General features: G+C 48.6%; 1 protein-coding gene and 1 long non-coding RNA gene across 11 annotated transcripts in view; both read left to right on the top strand.

Moving 5' to 3' along the window:
- Positions 1-1,109: 1,109 nt before the first annotated feature.
- ZMAT4 (zinc finger matrin-type 4) overlaps positions 1,110-16,124 on the top strand; it is a 372,370-nt gene continuing 357,355 nt past the window's right edge. For 7 of the 10 annotated variants that reach the window (XM_073999978.1, XM_005563160.5, XM_015454377.4 and 4 more), the window contains exon 1: positions 1,421-1,561. The gene's annotated coding sequence lies outside the window, so the exon portion shown is untranslated. Of the gene's footprint in view, positions 1,562-16,124 lie in introns of all 10 variants that reach the window. The other 3 variants (XR_012416914.1, XR_012416912.1, XR_012416913.1) reach the window with 1 other exon arrangement.
- On the top strand, positions 3,384-4,362 carry LOC141407511 (uncharacterized). The gene is made up of 2 exons (XR_012416915.1): positions 3,384-3,456; positions 3,739-4,362. It is a non-coding gene; the product is annotated as an uncharacterized lncRNA (long non-coding RNA).

The raw sequence follows: 16,124 nt of genomic DNA, 5'->3' as shown, positions 1-16,124 counted from the left end.
CATGCCTGTTTTACTTCATTTAACAGAATGTCCTCCAGTTCCATCCACGTTGTTGTAAATGGCAGGATCTCATTCTTTTTTATGGATGAATAGTACTCCATTGTGCATATGTATCACCTTTTCTTCATCTAATTTGTCTGTTGATGGACACTTGCATTGCTTCCAGATGTTGGCTGTTGTGAATAGTGCTGCAATAAACATGGGAGTGCAGGTATCTCTTCAAGATACCGATTTCTTTTTGGGGGGTATATACCTAGCAATGAGATTGCTGGATCATATGGTAGCTCTATATTTAGTTTTCTGAGAAACCCCCATACTGTTCTCCATAGTGGTGGCATTAATTCACATTCTCACCAACAATGTAGGAGGGTTCATTCCTTTTTCTTCACATCCTTGCCAGCATTTGTTATTGCCTGTCTTTTGGATAAAAGCCATTTTAACTGGGGTGAGACTTTATGATTTCTTGGTGAACAAGGAAAGGTGTTTAAGCTGTTCCCACCCTTTGATGGGTATGTTCTCTCTTCCTGTGCTTAGGCTGTCGATGAAAGTCTAAGCGATTAATTTAAGCCGTGTCAGAATAAACCAGAGTGAGGGGCCCAGCAGAATCCTTAGCTCTAGAATGCTTGGCTCTCTGGACCTCTCAGTGAGAACAGTGAGAAACTCCAGAGTTTTAGGGACTTTAAGAAAAGCTCTTCTGAGACTCTTTGGATAGGGTGCAAAGGAAAATTGTCTCCGCAGGTTGGGAGATGAGGGAGACTGTGAGATAAAGTACTGATAGATAAACTCCAGGTATGCACCTACCATGCTCTCCAAACAATCTGCCATGACCTTCACATGCCCTCCAGGGTGGCCCTGTGAAAAGCATTACTCCATTCCTTCAGCCCTCAACCTTGCTCGGCTTTCTAGAGTCTGTCTCATGCCGGCAGACACCCCATAGTTATTATTCTGTCTGCCCTCAGCAACATTTACCAGTTAGGGGGAAAAAGAAAGCCAGAAAATTGTTGCTATGGGCTCTGTTTTGTGGAAGTTAAAATGCTAGAGCAAGAATCTGATTGCTTGATAGCTCCATCTCTCTCTCTCTCTCTCTCCCTCCTACCCTCCTACCCCCCACACCTTCTTGTTCTTTTCCTCTCCCCTCCACCTCCTTCCCCCACCCCGCTCCCCCACCTTTTCCCACTCGCCTCCCCTCTCTCCACTGGCCTCCCGGGTCCTGCCCCCACATTGGGCTGGAGGAGAGCCTTACAGGTTGTCAATGAAACATGGAATTATTTCCTTTGATGGCTTAGATAATAGTAGGAGCCAAAGCAATGAGTGAGGTCGGCTGAAACCAATGCAGTCCTGCCCGGGACTGGAGAGCCAATCGCAAGAGCAGAGGGCGGGGCGTCGGCGCCAGCAGATAATTGCTAAGTGCATCGCTAGCACAGTTGGTCCGAGCTGCCGAAAGGTCTGGTCGCAGAGACAGGAACGCGTAATCCTCAGCGTGCTCCAGCCCACAGCTTCGCTCCACTGCTCGGCAGGGCAGCTGGCCTCTGGGCACCGGCCCCTCTGCTTCGCGGAAAAGGTACCTCTGCCTGTGTCCCGGGGGTGCAGCGCCTGCGTCTCCATTGCCAGTGGCTTTGCAGTTTAGCCTAGGTGGAGGGATTGCAGAAAGAAAAGTTTCTGGTAGGAAATGTGACAAAGGTGGGAAATCACTGTCTTTTGTTGGGAGGAAAACAAGCGGACAATTTGGGAAACTTCTGCGCTGGCAAGAAATAGGCTTGTTTACTACTTCTAATTAGCTGCGCTCAGGTCTGTCTAATTAGGTCTGGTATCCGGCTAGAGTGTCTGTAGGGCTGGGGTGGAGATTCGGGTGTGCTGGGTGAAAGAAGTTGGATCCCAGGATGTGCTGCTTCCTGGTGCACCCATCATGGGTAGGCTGGTTCCGAGAAACGTGATTGGTTGTTTGTGTTTTCCACTATAGGGTCTCTCCGCTTCGTATTACCTTGATCTGCCTTCCCCAAACTATTGTGACCTTCAGCTGGAGTCCTTCCTCAAACTTCTGCTTCCTTCCTGCCTCCTGCCCTGTCTCAGTTCATTTTATTTGGTGGAAGGAGACATTCCCCAGGGTGGGGGGCGGGTGGGGGTGGGCTATTCTGTTTGACCTGGTGGGCACCTACGTGACAACTTGGTGACACACCATCAAAACAATTCTCAGAGGAAAAGAAATCACATAATCAATTAGCTCCTGAAAACTCTGGAAGACTTTCGAGGCTTGGGGTGTCCTAAAAAAAAAAAAAAAAAAAAAAAAGAAAGAACAAACAAAAAAACGGGTTAGAGAGTTCGGTTTGGTACTGTTTGAAGCTTACTCCCTTGTCCCCAGAACGGGTGCCTGGCCCGGAGCATCCCCGCAGCTCTGGGAGGTGGAGGCTGGTGGAGGGGCTGGCTCCCTGTAGGTGCGCAGGTAGTTTTGGTGCACAGGTGCATTTGTGGCAGAGGTGATGCTGAAGTCACCATCCACACTGCTTCTGCTAACTGCTCTTCAAGTAAAACAGCTCACCCTGGCAGGCAGCTGGTTCAGCCCAGAAGCACCCTTGAGCGTTCTAAATCATGAGACCTCAAGGGACTCTCTTGCTCTGAGACCCTTGGGAAACTCCTTTCTCCCTCTGCCTCCCTTCTGCCAAAGGGAGATGTTAGGGAGGTGAGCCACTAGGAAACAGTGACCCATGGGGAAGCAGGCAATGTGCTTGGTCTTGAACTTCCTTCCTCTTCTGCGAAGGCAGCTTCGGCTTGTGTGCCCACCGCACTTCACCAGGTACGCTGCCTACCTGCGGGATACTCTGAAGCTGATAGTCTGGGGGAGATCTTCCAAGTCCCAGGGGTGTTGGAGAGTTCAGATGATTTTCTTCTCTCCGATTCCCGTTAAACCTGCAGCTGGGGAATTCGATTCCCAGTCCCGACAAGAAATGCATGTTTGGGGAGGGATTCTCCAGTGACACCTCTTCCTCAGGGCACCCTTCCGCGGAGATGCAGATGATAGTCTTGATTCTCCAGCTCCACAAATCCCTTTCACTTTTTAATTCTTATTTTCTTTAACCACCACAACAGATTCTCCTCCACCTCCTGTAGGCAGCTATTTTGGGTGGGAACTGTGATTATTGAAGCTCTATTTACAATGGTAAAAAAAAATGCCTGCCTATTTTTTGGGGGGGATGGGGGTCAAAATACCATCAGCGTTCTCTTCTGTACATCCTATCTGACAGTAAACAAAACAAATTTGCAGCCCTGCCAATTATAATCCCTTTGTGTTTGGGGTACCTGGAGTGGAAGCTGAACTTTTCCCAGCCGGTGGGCATGGTTAGCCATGGAGGTCGTCCTCTGTGGCCTCTCCGGGGCACGTGACCCCCAGGGAGCCCAGGAGGGGCAGTCGCCAGCACATGGGGGATCTTGCATGAGAGCACCTTGGCTTTCATGAAGGCGGTAAGGAAACCAGAAAATGCTTTTGAGTTTGAGGATAGCAAAACTGGGGGTTCCCTTTAATTGATGCCAGTCTGTTGGATTTCTATCATGATAGGAAACATTAGAAGTAAGGCATTTGAAACAGCTCCTGAAGGGTGACTCATGCATAGAGAGAAGAGGCAGTGTTGGGGGAGGGGGTGGAGGGGGCCTTGGAAAGTACAAGTGGGACACACTGGAGCGCTTGCTTTCCTTCCCTCTGCCTCCTCCTCATTCCTCTTTCTTGTATTTCCCCATTCGGAACAGAGATCATTAAAATAACAACTTTAGACCAAAAAAAGGATCCTAGGAGCTGAAAAATAATTGACGAAGTGCAAAACACCCTCATCACAGCTTCACCTTGGATGGGGTGAGGTGTGAAACCCAGGACCCAGCACCTCTGCTGCGATCCAGTTTGGAGAATCGAATTGCTGGTGTTAGGCTAATTAACTCCTTGTGAAGCTGCGTGCCTGTTTGTGTATGCAAAGACCGATGGATGCTCAGGAGATTAAATGTGTTACTTGTCATTTCATCAAACATGATGGCTTTGGCCAGGACCCTGGATAAGCACCATCCACGGACCCAGCGTTTTCTCCTCTTCCCAATTGGCCAAATTGGATCTCTCTCTCTCTTTTAACCAACTATGGTGGGAAGGGGTTGTGTCTTTCTGCTTTTCCAAGCCCTGCGTGAGTTACCTGGCAAATAAAAGTCCTCTCTTTATTCTTCTGTCCCTCCATCCCTGTCATCCTTCTGTTATCCCTTTTCATCCTAAACATATCCGTAAGTAATCTTTTTGCCAACCTACTTTGATCTTGTCATTTTGTGCTGATTTTTCTGTTAACGACAATTGTCCCCTGAAATAAGACTGAAAACATATTAAAATTTTTATCAGAGAAGAGCCTTTTTGCTTTCTACTTTAACATTTAATTTTGTGGCTTTGGGGAAATCTAATAAGCACGTCTATTGTGTTTGTTTTGGTAAACGCTTTTGCAATGTCTTGTTTTTTTCTGTGGATGTGTGAATTCCCTGACTGTCCTAGGGGAAGGTATTTCTGGAGGTTTGAAACACTCAGGAACATCTCAGAAAGTTGAAGAGGTTGGAGCACACTATTTCCATCTATTAAAGGTGGGGTGAAGGCTGTTTTGAAACCTAGACCTTGAAATGTATTAACCACACTCTGTTATTTTCCCTCTTCATCTTTCATTTAGGAAATTTTCATAGCCCAAATTATGAGTAAATTGTTCATCTGTCTCACTCTCTTTCTCATGCTCGTGCCTCTTCCTCCCTTCCTCCCTTCCCCCCCTTGGGAGATATTTCACACTGAAGCAGGTATCTAGGTAATCTTAATCTGATGCGCAGGGGTACCTCTCTTTCCTGGTTACTTTTTGTTTCTTCCTTCCTGTCATTTCAGGGGTCCCCAGGGTGGAGATCTAATTGTAGATGCCTTGTGCACCTCACTCCTGAAAGAGTTAACTAGGGGACAATAGGAACTGTGGGATGTGATGGGAACCTGTCCTGGGGGAGCAATGAGGTAATCCTTTCCCCAAGTTCAGTTGTATGCAGACCTCGCCAGAGCACCTGGAGTGGTGCAGCTGACCTGTGTGAGGCGGACAGGGCAGATGCTTTGAAGCACAGTCCTGTCTGACACCCAGGGAGTCCCACCAGGCGCAAGCCCTCACTGCGCCACTGTGCAGAGGCCTGTGCCTGCTGCAGCCCCATGCACAGAGCTGACCTTGGAAACATTAGCATGCAGGGAAATTTGTCTGCTGTGCTCTCAGTTTCTTTGTTCTTTGTTTTCACCCCTAAATCTATTAATAGTTGGAAAGGATCGAATCTACTCATTCATACTAAGGTGTGAACAGTTAATAGTGTTGCCACTTACAGAGGTATTTAAGTTCTTAAAGGAAATCAAAGATGTGTGCATGTTCTCATTTATAAGTGGGAGCTAAGCATTTGGACATGAAGAGGGGAAAAATAGGGGCCTACTTGAGGGTGGAGGGCAGGACAAGGGTGAGAATCAAAAACCTGCCTATCAGGTACTATGCTTATTACCTGGGTGACGAAATAATCTACCTGTACACCAAACCCCCGCGACATGTAATTTATCCATTATAACAAACCTGCACATGTACCCCTGGACCTAAAATTAAAAAGCTGGAAAGAAAACAAAAGATGTGTGCAGTCGAATTCCAGGCACCTGCTAGCGGGATTGGGTAGACAGAGTTTGGATGGGGAGCAGGGTGAGGAATGGTGGTCTTCACTTTTTAGCTCTGGCTGGTCCTGCTCTGACCCATGCTGAAAATATGCTGCAGTGTCTCAGGACTTTGTGATGTTACTATCTGGACTCTGGCACTTGAGCTAGAACCCTCAGATTTGAACTTGGGCACGTGCTTATGTGCCCTTTCTGACTTTCAATCCCCTTAGACATAGAGCCAGAGGTCAGGACCACGTCCTCACAGGCTCCTTTCCGCTCCAACCTTCTCTCTCGATTTTGCCACAGAGCCCTACATCCCACTGCAGATGCTACAGCTCTGGAAGCTCTTGGAGCTTGCAGAGCATCCTCCCGTGTGGGCCATGGTGATCAGCAGTGCTTTCAGAGCTGGAATCCATGAGGGCAGCTCGGAGGGAACAGTGGTTGTTGTACCAGAAGAAACACAGGATGAGGGCTGATGTAATAACTGATTTTGGTTTAGGAGGGGATGTTATATGGAGGATGGCGACCAGCTGTTCTCCATCTCCAGCAAGGATTGAACTAGAGAAAATAGACAGAAATTGCAGCAGATGGACTTAGATTAGGTATGAGGAAGAATTTTCCATCAGCAAGAGTGCTAAAAAGGGAAGGTTGTTGAGCCTCTGTGATGGTCTTTAGGAAATGGATAAGCCAGGGGTTTTAGCTGGAGGAGGAGCCACGGATCTGTGAGGTGGGAAAGACAAGGGCCATCGCATCCAGGCATCTGTGCCCTCTGCTGATGAGAATCCTTACCTATTTCTCCAAAACCTCACCTTCTCTCTGGGGCTATTGAAGTGGCTGAAAACCAGAGTCCCTGGGATGAAGGAAAAAGGAGTGTAGCCTGCCTGGGCTGCTACCCTGAGCCTGGAGACCCCTCCCTTGCCCTGCACCAGCTGCCACCTGGACTGGCAGATTCTGTCGACTGTGTGGGGATCTTTCATCAAGTCTAATCTTTCACTTCCAGATGTGGAAGATGATGCCCAGAGAGGTAGCAGGCCTTGGCGTTGTCACACAGTGGCCGATAGCAGAGGGAGGACCAGAATCCAGGTTCTCCATCTCCCAAGTCAGTGTTATTTGCTTTGTAGCTCATTTTCTTCTCGTTTCCAAATTGAATAGACTGTTTGCTCTCTCTAGGCTCTTAATTTCTCTGTAACCAAATGGCAAAGACAGGGACACCTGTGGTTAAGCAATATTTATTGAGTGCCTGTTACTAACACCATGCACTCCGCTCCACCTTCCCTATTTATGCCGATGACTCTTTAGTTCTGGTTGAGTGGTTGGGAGGGGCTGCTGACCCATCCCTGTGGGGGCTCCTGAGTGTGGCTCTGAGGCCAGGGTGATGGGAATGTGTTCTAGAAACCAGAGCTGAGAGGAGGGGATGGGTAGACCAGAAGAGGATGAGTAGAGAGACACGGGAGGAATGAGGTACTTAATCTGAATCTTATGAAGGGAAGAGAGACTTTAGATTATCTCTGCAAACTTCTCATTGGATAAATGAAACAAGACGGGCCCATACCATGGGAACACCATGGGTAAGACACATGAACTGTTACCTTACAGAACAGGATGAAACATACCATGTGAGGGCGTTCGGGGATGGTGGAGGGGTGGCCCAGTGGAGAGTGTACACTGCCACATACATGGTGGCCTAGCTCCAGACCCAAAGGCGGGCTGTCAGTGAAGTCAGGGAGTCTCACAGTTTTGAGAATGAGGCTGTGGCCAGCTGTGGAAGGCTTTTCTTTGTGTTGGTTTTAGCCACATAGGAAGCGAGATAAATTGGTGAACTGAGGGCCACAAAATAAAACTATCCTGTGTGTAGCCCTGAGAAGAAAGAAGAAAGCACCCCAGTTAATGCTGAGCTAGGCAGCAAGAGGACAGTGCGGGGTCGGCAGTCAGTGTCCTGTGGGGAGGCACGACCCTTCCATGCCCCTGGCTGGCCAGGGCATCCTTGTGCTAACAAAGGCATCCTGGGCCTTTGTGCCCCACATGGGGTTAGGGACTAGGGGATCTACCAGAGGGAAGGGGGAGTTCTTCTCCTTCAAGAACTGGCCCAACAAGACCATCAGCCCCTCAGGCAGCAGGGCAGGGTGCCCTTCCAGAGATTGGCTGAGACAAGGCTTGGAGAAGTCTCGGGGCAGAGGGCCCAGGGAACGCCAGGGGCTGGGTGGGCCAGGCAGGGAGCCCAGGAAGTGAGACAGGCTCAAGCCTGGGAAGGTGCACATGCAGGAGGAGTGGGGGGTCAGCCCAGAAAGGGAGGAAACCCAGGGACGGCAGTGCCCATCTGCTGAGGGCACAGCAGCCCACATGGACCATGGAAAGAACCCAAGGGATACACCAGGCAGGGTGGCCAACCCAGTGCCCACTATGTGTCCTTACCACTCGCAATGATGTTCACTGAGATCACCACACTGTCTTCAATTTCTCCTTCCCTCTTCTCCTTTCCCCCTTTCCCCTTCCCCCTTCCCCTTTCCCCCTTCTCCCTTCTTCCTTCCTCTCCTCTCCTCTCCTCTCCTCTCCTCTCCTCTCCTCTCCTCTCCTCTCCTCTCCTCTCCTCTCCCCACTCTGTTGCCCAGGCTGGAGTGCAATGGTGCAATTATGGTTTACCGTAGCCTCGAACTCCCGGCCTCAAGCAGTCCTCCCACCTTAGCTCCCAAAGCTCTGGGATTACAAGCACACACTGCCACATCCAACCCCTGCCCTTGATTTTGATGCCACAGACCTTACTGGAATATAGTCAGGTGTATTAAGTGGATAGAGTACATCTGGGTGCAGGGTACCCCATGATTCTCCTTATTTTGGGCAGGCAGAGGAGCCTCCGGGAGCGAGGAATACCTGAATGGGACCTGAGGCTTGAATAGGTACCATCAGGTGGATGGGAGGAGGGTGGGAAAGAGGGTGCCATGGTGGCAAAACTCCATCCAGCGCATGATTGGCACAATGTGTCGGTGAGATGTAGATGTTGCTGAATCTGCTCATACGAGGCATGTTTTGGGGGCAAGGGAAGCTAGGGTTGTGGATGCCCACTAGGTAGGGAGGGGTCACTGCCACATGAAGGAGCAGAAAAGTGTCAAGCAGGAAATGACATGCTCACATTTGCATCTAGGAAAAATGGTCCAGCAGTTGTGAAATGAAGAGTGGAGGTGAGGTTTGAGAGGGGCACAAAGGGGAGGCAGTCACACTTGGGCCAGAGAGGCCAGTTCAGAAGTAATTTGCTGCTGTCCAGGTGAGAAATGGCGAGGGTCCGCAGGAAGACAGTGGCAATGGGGAGGGGGAGGAGGGCAGCATCGATGCAGATACTTGACTTCATAAGTTACACTAGATCAGGGAAAAATGAAGAGGAATTATTCATCCCCTGGAGGAAAAGCTGACAGGTGACAAAGAAAGGTCATGGTGTTAAATGAAAGAGAGAGCAGTGTTCCCACTGAAGATGGGATGGGAGGAAATGGATTTAAACTATAGGAGAAGGATCTACACTGGACATTTGAATTAATGCCTCAATGGAGGTGGTTGTGAGACGTGGGGAATGGGGTCATTCAGGGCGTTTGTGGATTCATTCTCTTTTTTGAAAAGTGTTTTTAAAAATCAGCCTTTCCCTGATAGAGAAGTGAGCAAAGAATGGGAATAGACAGTTCGCATAACAAAAGAAATAAGTGGCCAGAAAAATATGTAAAAATGTCTCTCCTCACTAATAACAAAAATGTGAAATTAATACAAGGTATCATTATCCATTTAACAGATTAGCAGAATTTAAAAATGATAACGTCATATCCAGTGTTGTTGGGAAATAGACATTTTTAGACTTAGCTGGCGGATATGTGAAATGAGATAATTTGGAAACATAGGAGATGTGTCTTAAAAAAATATACCCTTTGAACCAGTAAGCAATTCCTTTTCTAGGAATTTATCCTAGGAAATAGTTAGAGATGTGCAAAATAGTTCTAATTAAGAATATTCCTTTCAGCATTATTCATTACAACAAAACATTGCATGAAGGCATTAATTAAATACAATATGGCTCCTCCATAAAATGGAAATCAAGAAAACTATTAAAATTACGTTGAATAATACATAAGAATATGGGAAAATGCTGGTAATATATATTAAGTAAGTAAAGACTTAAAAGTAAATAGACTATAATTGCAATTAAAACAAAAGGTGTATGTAGTCCTGAAAACTAGAACAGAATATTATATTATCAAAATCTTCATAGTGGTTATCACTGCATTTTGGGAAACATAAGACTTTTGATTTTTTAAACTTTTTTGTACTTTCCAAATTTCCTCCAGTAAACATGTTATTTTACAAATTAGAGGGCATGCTTTCTAAATCAATCATTCCAACGACAAATGTTCAAGCAGTGACTATCCATGTAGCAAAGCTGGGTGCGACGCTGTTCACTAAGATGCGAAATGCCTGCATCCTGAGTCCATTTGGTGGGAGAAGATAAACGCTCACGGGAAATCCGGCAAGTGCCGCCTGCTTTGTCAGTAAGGGCTGGACATCTGCTGCAGCCAGGTGTGGAGTGTGCAAGATCCCTGTGCAGGGAACATCCTTGTTCCTTCCTCTTCGATGCATTCCCACCCCCAGGACCTGTCACCTGCAGTGGTCAGGCCTGTCTTAGCATTTCAAGGGATGCATCACATATAACTGCTCATTTCACAAGCAGAGAAGTTGAGGCTCCGATCAAGAGACTGTCTTAGTCAGGGTCACAAAGCCAGTGAGTGGTTTTGTTAGGTATGAAAAAAAAACTTTGCTGCCTCACACCATGCCGTTTCCAGAGTGGGCTACTCTGGGGGTTCCGTGTGTTCTAGAAGAGGGTGGTAGATTTCTGCCAGAAGGCGTGAAGCCACCCTTCCTTTCTTTCGTCCTTCCTTCCCAGAAGCCATGCCTTTGGCTTAATCCACTTATTAATTAAGACCAAATGAATGCGTGGCATCTATCCCACTTACAGCAGGGACTTTGGGTGCTGCGGGCTCCCCGAAGTGGCCTCCTGGGTCTCCTCCTGATGGAGTGTCGCATTTGTTAATGCTTTTCCAGAATGTGTTTGCTCCCCGCTGTGGTTTCCTTTGTTGCATAAACTCCGGGCAGCCTGAGACAGTCTCCACAGGGTGAAAGTCACAGCTGGCTGGCTCTGTGATGTGTGCCAGGGCCACCTTGGGGCTCCAGGGAGCCTTCCCTAAGCAGGGCAGGTGATGGCTCTGATGGGCACGCCCTTGGACCATTCACAGGCTAATTGGGAAAAGTGGACAGGCTTGCCTGAAGGTAGGGCAGGACAAAGAGGAGTGGTGTAGGTTGCTTGGCTGTTTGCTGCTCTGTTTATTTTAATAATAACTCATTGTGCGGTATTTTGTATTCACAAGCCTCAGAGGTGGGTGGGGAAGGTGCTGGCATCCCCAGTTTGCAGAGAGGGAAATCGATACTTGGAAAGGCAAAGCCACTCTCCTTAGTTTGTAAGGGCAGCAGGCATAGTAGCCAGGCATGGAATGAGCTCGATTTTCTGCCTGCAAATACAGCCCTACCTGTCATCGAGAAGGGCTTCCTGCTGGTCTACCTGATGTTTCCGGAGAAGGCGGGGTGTGGAGTAGCACTCTGTTCGGCCCTGGCCAATGCTGATGGAGTTAAGAGTAAGAGATAACTTTGGGTCCATGGGCATATTCAGTTGAGGTAGAGTGTAGGCGCTGAGAAAAGTGGATGGTGGTGAGGGTGAACATGGACTCACAGGACTCATGGAGCCAGAGAGTCCCAAGCCCTGAGCTTTGGAGGATGCGGGCCTCATGGAAGGCAGGAGGGGTGTGCTGGGGGCAAGTGGGGATCTGGAGCAGAGACCTGGTGTGAACTGTCTGTGGCTGCTCAGGGGCAGATTGGCTCCACCGGGGGATGGGAGGGGACAATGGCAAGAGGTGGCCCAGCATTCCAGGCTCCATCTCAGAAGTCTCTCCTGTTAATTACACCTGCGATAACACGACTGTGAGAGGACCGAAGGGAGGGGGAGCTGAGAGGCAGGGGAAGTGGGTTGAGGGGTCTCATACCTGTTGTTTCCCCTCTGCTGTCTCTCTGGGTTTTGTTCCTGTTGAGAATGCAGTTGCTCTGCAGGGTTGCAGGAAGAGAAGGGAAGATTGGGAGGGTTGCTTTCCTGCCAGTTCTTACCGTGCTTTGGGAAACACATGACTTTTGATTTCTTTAAACTTTTTTGTATTTTCCAAATTTCCTATACCAAATCTTTATTTTACAAATCAGAAAATATGCTTTTTTTTTTTTTTTTTTTTTTTTTCCCCAGATGAAGTCTCGCTCTGTCGCTCAGGCTGGAGTGCAGTGGTACAATCTCAGCTCACTGCAACCTCTGCTTCCTGGGTTCAAGAGATTCTCCTGTCTCAGCCTCCCGAGTAGCTGGGATTACAGGTGCCCACCACCATACCTGGCTAATTTTTGTATTTTTAGTAGAGATGGGGTTTCACCATGTTGGCCAGGCTGGTCTTGAATTCCCAACCTCAGGTGATCCACCCGCCTCGGCCTCCCAAAGTGTTGGGATTACAGGCATGAGCCACCACACCTGGCCCAAACCGGCTTTTTAAATCAGTCATTCCAACCACAAATGTTCAAGCAGTTACTATTCATGTAGCACGGTTAGGATAGGAGGATTTTCGGAATGTGGGAAGAGAAAGGAGAAGTTATGAGACAACAAGAAAAATAAAAAGAAAAACAAAGGGAGCAGAGTGAGGAGTTGTTGGAGAACCCAGGAGGGATGTGCAGAAATTCGGGAGCAGCTCATGGCACAGCAACAAGCCTGTGCATAATCTCTTTTAAAGTTAGAGGTAGACTCTTCAGGTGTGATAAGACATAAACCAGAAAGAAAGAAAAGGAGCCTAAGGCTGCACACTGTTTTCAGATGTTAAGGATTTGGTCATCACCCTGATTTTACAAATGAGAAAACCAAGACTCACCAAGGTGACACTGCTTCTGAGTGGCCGACTCCAAGCCTGTGCACCGTCTGCTGTGCTGCGCTGTCCACTCACCCCTCCTGGGCTGCAGCCAGGACTACGAGCTGCGTGACTCTGGAGGCCTGGAAGAGCGAGGGAAGGAGGCATTTGGGGCATTACTCTGTCTGCCTCCAGAGAAGCCGCTTCTGCATTTGCCCCTCCTGATCCCCAGGGGCCTGAAGAAGGATGCCAGCAGGGCATTCCCTGATCTGTCCCCTTTGTCGTTGGGGACTGGTTGGCTTTAGTCTCTTTAGCAAGGGATACCCTGGCTCTGGGGCTGTGTGAGCTCGGAGCCATGGCTCTGTTCTTTGATTTCTCCATGAGGCAAACAATGTGCTTCTCTTTCCCATCCTTCAGTTTCCTTAATAAGAGACATGAGCTTTTGACATGTTATGTGTTCTTTTATTCATTGCTCAGAATGTTGGGAATTGATAGTACACTTCTAAGCTTAGAGGATTCAGCAATGGACAAAACAGTTCCCAGCCTCTCAGAGTTTAGATCCAAGTTGGGGAGACAGACGGCAAACAAGCAAACCTGTGGAAGGGCCAGTGAGTGCAAGGGAGAAACACGAAGCCCCACAGGGGGAACGGAGTGAGAGGGTCTCACTTGTACATGCCACTTAGGCAGAGACCTGAAGGCAGCGAGGGATGGTCCCTGTGGATATATGGGGCACCAGCAGTCCAGCCCAAGAAGTCCCTGAAGCTGGAGACACTTAAGGTGCCAGGAATAGCAGTGAGGACAGGGTGTGCTTCCTGGAACCACTGGGAGTTTGGAGCTGATGAGTAACATCGTCCATGATTTAAAACAATTGATCAGGAGGATCACTTGAGGCCAGGAGTTCGAGGCTGCAGTGAGCTATGATCATGCCTTTGCCCTCCAGCTTCGGTGACAGAGCAAGACTCTGTCTTAAAATAAATACATGAATAAATAAAAATTGTAAAACATGAATAAATGAGTTACTGTGGTCGCTGTGTTCATAGTACAGTGGAGTGGGGCCGTGTGGAGGCAGAGGCGCCCTAGGAGGCTCCGGTCCTGGCAAGAAGGGAACGGTCTCGGGCCGGGTGGTAACAGCGGGGAGGGAGAGGGCAGATCCTGGATATATTTTGAAGGGAGAGCTGGCAGGATTTGCTGATGGGTTGAAGGTGGGGTTTGAGAGACTAGAGGGTTCAAGGATGATTCCAAGCCTTTTGGCTTGAGATGGTGGGAAAGACTGTAGAAGGAGCAAATTAGAAATTGTGAGGAGTAGAGAGGGAGGAAGTGGGTTTGTTTTGGGGGTTGTTGGAGCTCTAGTGAAATGCCCTCTAGACAGTTGTGTTTTGGTCTGGAGTTCAGAGATGAGCTCTAAGCTAGAGAACCCTGGGAGTGATCAGAGTTTCATGGTATCTGTGAGATCGCCTAGGGAGTGAGTGTAGACAGACAGGACGTAGAAAGGCGGATCCTGAGAATGGCAGTATTTATAGATCTAGGATGGGGTTTGCAAACTCTTTCTTAAAGAGCCAGATCGTAGATATTTTAGGCTTTGCAGGCTGCATAGTGTTTACTGCAGTTACTCAGTATTGCTGCTGCAGCACAGAAGTAGGCATAGAGGACATATAAAGGAAGGAGCATGGCTGTGTTCCAATAAAACTTTACTTACAAAGCAGGAAACCCACCCATAGGCCATAGATTTGCTGACCTTGGATCCGGGACACTGAAGAGGAATCAGCAATGGGGACTTAGCAAGAGCAGCTTGGAGATTGGGGTGGACCAGGAGAGGAGGTTGCCTCGGAAACTAAGCAAAGCATTTTTGCAGAAGAAAGTAGTGATCGGCTGGGTCAAATCCTGCTGGCATAAGAAGTAGGATGAGGACGAAAATTGCACATGAGCAGTGTAGAGGCCGTGGGTAAGCTGATGACAGCACTTTGGTGGAGGATGAGGCGAGAGGTTCCTTGGAGTGAGTTCAAGAGGAGGCATTGGAGATAGCGCATGCAAACAGCTTCATGGAGGAGTGGAGCTGTGAAGCTGCGCAAAAATATGAAATATCAACTCTAGGAATATGTGGGGTCAAAGCTAGTGTTGCTTATTTAAAAATGGGAAAAGTAGCGGGATGTTTGTATTGCATGGAAATGAGTCAGTGGGCAGAGCACAAAGATGATGGGTGTGGGTCGAAGGTGAGAATGGCCTTGAGTGGGTGAGGGAGTGGGGCCTGGCCTCTTGGACAGCTCTCAGGGGAAGAGGAGTCGGTAGCCAGAGGCTGTGTGATGGGGTGGGTGGGGCAGTGTGGGGACCCTCTTGGATGCCTTCATTTTTCTCAGAGAGTAGCATGGTGGATCACAAGCTTCGAGACAGGACAGCGAGGACCTCAGTCCAGCGGGTCGTGGAGACAAATGCCCCCTGCACACAGAGCTAGAGGAACGCCAATGACAGAGAGACATGCCGAGTCTCTAAATCAAAATTAAAAGGTTTCCGCCGATGCTTATCACTTGAGCTTTTCACCGCAAAAGGGGCCCTGTGAGCTCTGGAGAGTTATGACTGAATTAACAAGGCCAGGATGAGGGCATGGATCGAGATCCTCAAAAACAGTTTCATAAATTCCTACAGGCCTGGAGCTGCTGCGGAGGTGGCTCTTGTAGGATTGTATTGAAAATAAACAGAGTTGTTGCCCAGAGAGAGTAATCACTCTCCTTAGAAATCAAACAGGTGGCAGGGCAACAGAGAGTCCATTGGCCTGGGCTGGGGAGGAGTTAGGGGAGATCGGGGCACTTTTTTCTCTCCTCCTAAAGCTTTTTGCTTTTGAGACCTCTTGCTTTGTTTTTAAAAGTATCTTTCTATGAGGGAGGCGTGAGTGAGAGGAAGACCACCTTCTCTAACTTTTACCTTAAGAAACTGTCTTGGGGAGAGAAGGGACTTACCCATGGTCGTGTGATTCGAATGGGAGGGTGGATCTCAGAAGGTGGGAGCTGAATCCTTTGCTGTTTTCCTCTCAGACATCCAGGAGGGAGGGAGAAAGGGAGGCAAGGAGAGGAAGAGATCTCCTGGAGAGGGGTTTGACATTCCAGGTAGTCTGGGAAGAGGGAAATTGTGTGAACCATGAAGAAATGGAACACTTAATGGTTCTATTTCTCTGTCCACAGGGGAAGGAAAAGGAAAACAGACTAGGGAATATGTGGCTTGTCGGGAAGGAAACTGGCTTGGGGCTTTGGGAAAGAGAATCATCTAAGCTCACATACCTGGCGGAATGACTTTTTGTGGAGACTGTTGTGCCCAGGACTGAGGGTGGGAACTGAGGCTGAAGGGACACACAGCATTTGCTCAGGGAGCCTCAGCCAGGGTGCCAAGGGACTTGTTTATGTCAGCGCACCATCAGCACAGCCCAGAATGGCTTTGGCCTCGCAATGTGCAATTGGCCCTGGGTCTATCAACGTCTCTGAGAGGGAACTCTTCCTGTTGAAAAGGGCCCAGCACAC

The sequence above is a fragment of the Macaca fascicularis genome, chromosome 8 (assembly GCF_037993035.2).
Source record: "Macaca fascicularis isolate 582-1 chromosome 8, T2T-MFA8v1.1".
Classification (NCBI taxonomy): domain Eukaryota; kingdom Metazoa; phylum Chordata; class Mammalia; order Primates; family Cercopithecidae; genus Macaca; species Macaca fascicularis.
This window is presented reverse-complemented; position numbering and strand designations above follow the sequence as displayed.